We start from the raw sequence: 8,856 nt of genomic DNA, 5'->3' as shown, positions 1-8,856 counted from the left end.
AGGAATTGAAAATTAAAAACTTGGTACAATTTTGGGGGAAGTGCAAGGTTAGAACTGGTTCTGTTCGACTCTCGATGGCCAACCCTTCAGGGGATAATTTTTTTGTGTGGAAATGATCATTTCAGATGGAATTGCCATTGGGGCCCAAAATATATCACAGAGAAGATATTTGAAGGACTACTGTACGCTAGATTTTGATTATGCTACACCAGATCTTTTATTATTTCTTTTAAAACTGTTCAGATTTTGTTATTTGCAAATCTGAGATAGGATTTGTATATTCTTCCGGTGGAATTGGCTTAAGAGCATAGAGTTCGCTCTGTTTACGCAAATTCTTTTTGTTGATAGTTTGGCACCATTAACAATAAGAAAAGACAAAAAAAAAAATACCTCCATCAGTTCTGAGTTCTGTTAGGCTAGTGGCTAGTTAAACTGGACCAAAAGTTTTGGTAATCAGAGTTAGTTCATGACTGAACCACGAAGAAAACATATTTTTAAATAGGATCTGGTTGGTTAGGATAGATTTCCTTACCTAAGTAAATAAAAGTGTTAGTTTAACACTGCTATACATCCTCATTCTCATTGTGTTTGTTTAAAATTTACAACTGAAAAAAGAAATTGTTTTGTATTACACTGTCACATTGCTGATAATGGAAAGGAAGAAAAAGGATTTAAAAAAACTTTCCCTTAGCTAAGGTTGAGGGAATGCAACATGATTAGAAAACAGAGTTCGAAGAGGATAAAGAAGGGATAAAGGATAATTCTACTCTGGGTCTAAATGTTACATGGCATCCCCTACATATCTAATGCCAATGAACCCACAAAGGAAATGGTAGGTTACGTTAACTACCTTTCCCTTATATTTATTACATTGATTTAAGAAATACAGACAATATCCTGCATACATTAAATGATCCTCACATTATTAAGAAAACATATAAATATGTAGACAAAGTAATAGTAAGGCTTAATAAATCAGATGGTTGCGCTCAGTATGAATATAGGATTGAATAGGTCAGAAATTCAGTTTAGTGTGCTACTAAATTTGTAAGTAAATTTAAACACGTTATAAGATTAGAAAACTGTTAGAGGCCACTGGAAAAAAAATTCATTAAAAAATTATAGAAACTTCTCTGAGTTTCTCTAAACCATTTTTAAAAAATGCAGTTACAATCTATAGGCAATATCTGCAAGTAAGAAGTTGCATAATTGTCAAACCTGAAAGAGTTTCTATTGTCTTGTGGACAAGACAAAAATGGAAAATAACGGACGGAGGAAGAGATGCACAAGACGGAGAGAGTGAGGCTGCAGAGGGGGCTAACTGCGACGCTAAAGAGAGATCCTCACAGACCACCGTTTCCATCAATCATGCTCTCCAACGTCCGCTTGTTGGAAAACAAAATGGATAATCTCTAACTGGAATTCTCTTCAAAAAAGGAGATATGTAACTACTGCGTCATCATTCTGACGGAGTCTTGGCTGGATCTAGCAATACTAGACAATGCTATCAGCCTGGAGGGGCAAATGATATACCACACCGATAGAAACAAAGAGCTCGGCGTGAATGAAAATTCCTCTGAGACTGTTCCCAGGCAATCTTCAGCATCTAGAAGNGACAAATTATTTGAAAAAAAGACATGGCTGAGCAAACATGGCTACTATGGTCTGTCAATTTTACAGAAAGAGCTGCATTTCACTCATTGCATCCCTGCCAGGTGCTGTGTTTACATCTGAGAGGAAGAATAAAAAGAATTCTTCTTCTTTGTGCATGCGCCCTGAGCGATTTGCCCAAAACGGTTTATTCCTGATCGGGAGGTGGTCGCGAGAGGCTGATCGCCGCTCGTAACCCCCTGTACACTACACGACTCCCGATCAGGCTCAAAGTCGGCCCGGTCGAAAGATTCTCGCACGACTGGAAAATCGCCCAAAATTGCACAGTGTACGCCGGGCTTTAGGTATCAAAGAAACCCTTTGATCTCCAGTCTGCTTTTGTCCTCCTACCTGAGCTCACCTGCCTGTCCACCCTTAAACACCATCTTCACAAAGGAGAGAACCACTGAATTATCACCAACCTCCAGGACACTACCTTCCCTGGATCAATCCAAGCCCCAACCTTTGTGAATTATGATTACTCCAATCTTCTCATTTGTGTCAGCCCGTTGCTCACCAGTGCCCTCTTCCTTCCCAGCAGAACTAGACAAGACCAGGCCGCCAGCACCCCCTCTGCACTTGTTCAATAAACTTCATTAAACAATGTTTTCTGTCTCTGTCGTTGCCCTGATTCTAAGTCAATCTTTTCTAAACATGACAATTAATTATTTTATTAACTTGATTCCGATTGCAGTGAGGTACTAGATTCAGTGTCTTGGGTAAGAAGCAGCACAGTAGGAAGACATCCTGAGAGACTTTAAATCCTCCGAGTTGTTTACTGCTCATCAGTTCCAAACAACTAGATGTAAAAGTAAGGGTGTTTTACTTTTGTGGACAGTGGAAAAAACACAATTTTACACTTAGCTGTTAAGTAAATGTGTTTTTTCATATGAAACAGATACCAAATTAATTCAAATAAAAGAATCTATGCTAAAAATTATTCAAAAGTTTGGCAAATTTACATTTTTTACATTTGGCAGATTTAAATTTCTTTTCAATTTTTAGAATGCCTAGAAAAACAAGGCGGGTATATTGTAAGACAAAGTTAAGAGGAAGAATGTAAAAGAAAAACACTGCTCTCTCAGCAGAAGTTGCTAATTAAGAGGGAAAAAATTGCCTTAGCAAAATGGTGGTGAAAAGATTAGGGTCTTATCGTGACTCTGGTGGTGTTTAATTATGTTGGCTGTTTGTTGTTTGTTGACATAATAAAGTCCCATTGTCAGTGTAGCAGGTAGCCAACTGGTGATTTCTTAATTGAACTTTAGTACTTACTTTTAAATACCACGGCACAAACAGATTGTTGTGCACATACCATTGCAGATTCTTCTTTGCTGATAATAGGCAGCTACTATTTCTAGTCAGTGGACTGAGCATCAAAACTAGGAATTGAAAATTAAAAACTTGGTACAATTTTGGGGGAAGTGCAAGGTTAGAACTGGTTCTGTTCGACTCTCGATGGCCAACCCTTCAGGGGATAATTTTTTTGTGTGGAAATGATCATTTCAGATGGAATTGCCATTGGGGCCCAAAATATATCACAGAGAAGATATTTGAAGGACTACTGTACGCTAGATTTTGATTATGCTACACCAGATCTTTTATTATTTCTTTTAAAACTGTTCAGATTTTGTTATTTGCAAATCTGAGATAGGATTTGTATATTCTTCCGGTGGAATTGGCTTAAGAGCATAGAGTTCGCTCTGTTTACGCAAATTCTTTTTGTTGATAGTTTGGCACCATTAACAATAAGAAAAGACAAAAAAAAAAATACCTCCATCAGTTCTGAGTTCTGTTAGGCTAGTGGCTAGTTAAACTGGACCAAAAGTTTTGGTAATCAGAGTTAGTTCATGACTGAACCACGAAGAAAACATATTTTTAAATAGGATCTGGTTGGTTAGGATAGATTTCCTTACCTAAGTAAATAAAAGTGTTAGTTTAACACTGCTATACATCCTCATTCTCATTGTGTTTGTTTAAAATTTACAACTGAAAAAAGAAATTGTTTTGTATTACACTGTCACATTGCTGATAATGGAAAGGAAGAAAAAGGATTTAAAAAAACTTTCCCTTAGCTAAGGTTGAGGGAATGCAACATGATTAGAAAACAGAGTTCGAAGAGGATAAAGAAGGGATAAAGGATAATTCTACTCTGGGTCTAAATGTTACATGGCATCCCCTACATATCTAATGCCAATGAACCCACAAAGGAAATGGTAGGTTACGTTAACTACCTTTCCCTTATATTTATTACATTGATTTAAGAAATACAGACAATATCCTGCATACATTAAATGATCCTCACATTATTAAGAAAACATATAAATATGTAGACAAAGTAATAGTAAGGCTTAATAAATCAGATGGTTGCGCTCAGTATGAATATAGGATTGAATAGGTCAGAAATTCAGTTTAGTGTGCTACTAAATTTGTAAGTAAATTTAAACACGTTATAAGATTAGAAAACTGTTAGAGGCCACTGGAAAAAAAATTCATTAAAAAATTATAGAAACTTCTCTGAGTTTCTCTAAACCATTTTTAAAAAATGCAGTTACAATCTATAGGCAATATCTGCAAGTAAGAAGTTGCATAATTGTCAAACCTGAAAGAGTTTCTATTGTCTTGTGGACAAGACAAAAATGGAAAATAACGGACGGAGGAAGAGATGCACAAGACGGAGAGAGTGAGGCTGCAGAGGGGGCTAACTGCGACGCTAAAGAGAGATCCTCACAGACCACCGTTTCCATCAATCATGCTCTCCAACGTCCGCTTGTTGGAAAACAAAATGGATAATCTCTAACTGGAATTCTCTTCAAAAAAGGAGATATGTAACTACTGCGTCATCATTCTGACGGAGTCTTGGCTGGATCTAGCAATACTAGACAATGCTATCAGCCTGGAGGGGCAAATGATATACCACACCGATAGAAACAAAGAGCTCGGCGTGAATGAAAATTCCTCTGAGACTGTTCCCAGGCAATCTTCAGCATCTAGAAGGGAGCACAGCCCTCTGCAGGTGAAAATTAAGAGAGCACTCTAGATGCTTCCCTGCCAAATACTGAAACATCCCCAGCTGGCTCCTCCCGCCCCCCTCCAGCTTCCAAACCTTCTCCAGCATCGTCTGTTGCTGTTTAACCTGTAGATGGCACCACTGCTGCTTCAATCACATCAGCCTCTTCATCCCAGGGGGCTATAAACCCTCACAGCATAGTCGTCATTGTCCTCTTCCTCCCCTGAGCCAGGAGAAGTGAGTGCTTCAGGAGCTGGAGGCAGTAGTAGCAGCTCAACAACAACTGATGGGGTGAAGCCCAGGCAACAGGCTCCTAATGCTCCAGCATCAGATCCTCTTCCACCAGGGTAAAAATCCCATTTGGATGCTAAGATCCTATCCAGATCTGCCTAACATCACTGCTGCCAAGAAAACATGAATGATGCATAATCCATAACTAGATATAGTGACTTAATATCACAGTGTTTTTTATTTGCTGGTGCTTGACTTGTCAAGACTGCACTTTGAAAAATGAGATTGTCCAGTGAGCTGTTTACACTTGTGTATACAAAATGTCTAATAGTGTATAAAGCTTTGAATATGGATTTTACAACATAGCATGTTCAAAGGAGAATCAGAGTTAAGTCTGATGCAGAGTAAATACAGGTACTTAAATACGGTAAGTACCAAAACTTTTTTGGTAAAAACTTTAGAAAAATATATATGTTTCTTCTGTGTCAAAACTAAACTTATTTTTGATTATCACAAAAAACAAGGAATACATTAAGGTTTGTGGAGTTGATGTGGTATGAGGTAAAAAAGTGCACAGGTTGTGAACAGCTTCCCTAAGACACTATAGCTTTAGCTTATAATGCTTCTCTTCAAAGAACAGATTGCTTCTATAACACAGGGCAAGCTAAACAAGCACTCATGTGCGAAATGCAAGCTGTTTAAAAGAAGTGGTGTTACACTTCTTACTCAGAGGTAATGGTTGAATGTCTTTAAATTTATGCACTTATTGCACAGTGTTATGATCACCAGCTGACTCCATTTGATCACCACATTCCTTGTTAGTTACTGTATTGCTGGCTTTGTTTTTCTGCAAGTATTAATTGGTTGAGGAATAACTGCTCATTTATCTTTTTGTTTACTTGGTTAACCCATAACCTAGACATCCAAACGTTTTTCTTAAAAAGTGGAGGATAACTCTGAAAATTATAGAGACATTGTTTCAAACCTTCATTAACAAGCTGATATATGAACAGTGTGTCATCCAGCTTGAATAAAACACTGTTAACACATCTGCTCTGGTTACTAAAACTTTAAAGTCATGCTAGAAAAAGTTGTCAATCCTCAATAGTGTTTTGATTTCACAGCTAAATGTATCTAAGGCAGTGTTTTTTTTTTTTTATTAAAAACAGTATATTAATTATTAAAATAATACTACATTTCTTTGATTAGGGCAAAACCAATAATGCTCATTCTGAAAAACAAAATTAAAATATTTTGCTTTTGGTGTGACAAAACAGTAAAAAAAAAGTACACTTGTGAAAGTATTAATGTCATTTATGGCGGATAAGTTATTGTATTTGGAAAATACATTGCCTCTCTTCCAATGACTGCTGGAAAACGGTGCTAGTGTCCCATCAAAACTTTGAGGACCAGCAGGCATAGACCATGGACAGATTAATAATTTGTATGCTACTGTGTGCTTTTTTGTCTGTTAATATAAACTAATGTTACTGCTTAGGGCAAAATAAATGATTGTTATTTATTAGAATCATAATTTCTGCAAGTTACTCAGTGAACCAGCACTGGTCAGTAGCAGGAATTGCAGAATGGGTGAGATTGTGTGCACATTTGAGCTAAAACCAGACAAGCTTCTCATAAAGGCTTCTTCTTCAGAGCATCCCCCTTACTGTCCAAAAAAGAAGTCAGTCTAGTCAATGCTGTAAATTCCATTGAATCTGTTGCACTGGTGCATGAAGGACTGCCTCCCTCCGTCATCTATCAGAGAAATGTGTACCCACAAAAGTAATTGATGCTTTAGGCTGTGCATCCAATTGGATAAATGATCAACATGCCGGTTTCATGTAAGCCATGACATTCTTTTCACAATGTTGTAAATCTATCCCTCTCTGTAACCTGCATGCACCTCTTTGCTAAACAGTTATTTTGTTTACATCACATGAGCCTTCTTCGCATGTCCACTATTTTTGTACTTAGATTTGGTGTAATTTCTGTGCTAGTTTTATGCACCACCAAAGGGCCAGGCCTATGGGCTTATATACTACATTATTTTCATTGGCGGGGGGAAGCAATTTATTCCTAAGCCGAATCTGAAAAGATACCTTGATCTTTGGTGTGGACTGGGCCCAAGTCTATTTTCAGGAGATGACAGAAAAAGCTTTAATTTAGGTCAGACTGGGAAACTTAAAGTAGATCAAGTACATTTCAAAACAAGGGGTGATTCTACAAGCATGGTGTGTATATTTCTGTAAGGTACTTTTTTTAATAAAAAAGGGACACTGTAGATTTTGGAGAGAAAATACTTACTAGATGTCTGCCACACTCTCCAGAGCTACAGTAGTTTGCAGATTTCTAAACCTTTTAAGCCCAACGGACCCAGTACCAGCCCCAGCTAACATATTTGCATTTGGATCCATTTATAAAAATGGCTGAAACACAGAGTGTTTCTCTCAAGCTAGTTGGGAGAGTGGGCTAGAGTTACCTTAGTGTTTCTGATTTCATAGTCTGCCCAAAACCTATGAGCCTGCCTGTTCCTGTGCTGATCTGTTTGCCTGACCTTTCTTCAGACTCCTGGACATCTGAGCCTACCTGCTACTGTTTTGATCTGTTTGCCTGACCTTTCTTCGGACTCCTGGACTTCTGAGCCTGCCTGTTCCTTTTCTGATATGTTTGCCTGACCTGTCTTCAGAATCCTGCTTGTTCACTGGGGCTGCAGCATCTGGGACACTCCGGACGGCACCTGCTGCATCTTGTTGTTAGCCCATCGGCTGGATCCTACCTTGTTTCCTGGGCACGGACTGAACTCTTAAACCAGTTTAGTGACTTGTGCGTTTCTTATCATTCTCTGTCAGATTTTTTGTGGTCACTAACCTGTGTTTCTCTCCTGTAGAGTTTCCTGCTCTAGCTACTGCAGATCTGCAGATCCGATTTTAATTAAACGCTTTTGAGTTATTCCACTGCCTGTCTTGCCTTGAATACTGGAACCTCTGTTCTGAGAGACAGTTTGACATTTCCTTAGAAGTAATCTGCTCTCGTTTTAATCATTCTATTTACAGCATTTTACTTTATGTGTCAGTTATTTTTAAAACAAGACACATAAATAAAGTATGAAATAATGCTTATCTGAAAATAAAAAAGACATTGAACGGAATCCTGTTTCAACCCAGTCTCATTACGTCAGCTTTGATTCTCTCATGAAGATGAGGAAATGATGTAGAGAGAATGGCTTTATGAATAAATTTGGGCATAACTTTTTAAAATCCAGCTTCTCTACATTATGTGTCTGTTTTTCCAAAAGGGGAGCACATAAATCAAGAAGGAAATAACACTGATCTGGTAATAAAAAACGTTGCAATGAATCCCTTTTCCCAAAGCCTCATTACACCCCCTTTGTTAGTAAATTCCTCTGTAACTTTGTTGTTTAGACTTATTTAGTCTAAGTCTTTGTTAGTAAATTCTGCTGTACCTTTATGTTTTTAGTTAATTTTATTATGTGTTCACTACTCCAAAAAGAGGGCACATAAACAGAGTATAAATTGTTGTTTTGTTATTAAAAAAAACTTTGCAATGACTCCCGTTACAACCCAGTCTCTCCTTAAAGTATGAATTTATGTCATGTTCTGGTGTTCAGAGTGAGCACAGCTGCTAGGAAGAAGCATAATGGGTTTGATGATTTAATGAAAGAGTAGTGTTGGATATACAAAGAAACAGATGTGTAGATGTGAGGCGAGGTAAACAAGAGCATAGACTTAGAAACATGGTCCACACTAGAGACTGACATTTTTTCGGGAATCCCACGGGTCACGGGATTCCCGTGGGATTCCCATGGGATGGGAGTCAGTATTAGTAACGATCACGGGATTGGGACGGTACAGGATTAAACATTAATGGGAGCAGACGGGAGCGGGAGCAAACCAATAGTAACTTCCGCTCTGAGTTTTTCACCCGCCCTCAAAAACAATAAGCATGCG

This window comes from Cyprinodon variegatus, unplaced genomic scaffold, assembly GCF_000732505.1.
Source record: "Cyprinodon variegatus isolate N-32 unplaced genomic scaffold, C_variegatus-1.0 Scaffold51, whole genome shotgun sequence".
In the NCBI taxonomy this organism is placed as follows: domain Eukaryota; kingdom Metazoa; phylum Chordata; class Actinopteri; order Cyprinodontiformes; family Cyprinodontidae; genus Cyprinodon; species Cyprinodon variegatus.
Note: the sequence above shows the minus strand (reverse complement) of the source record.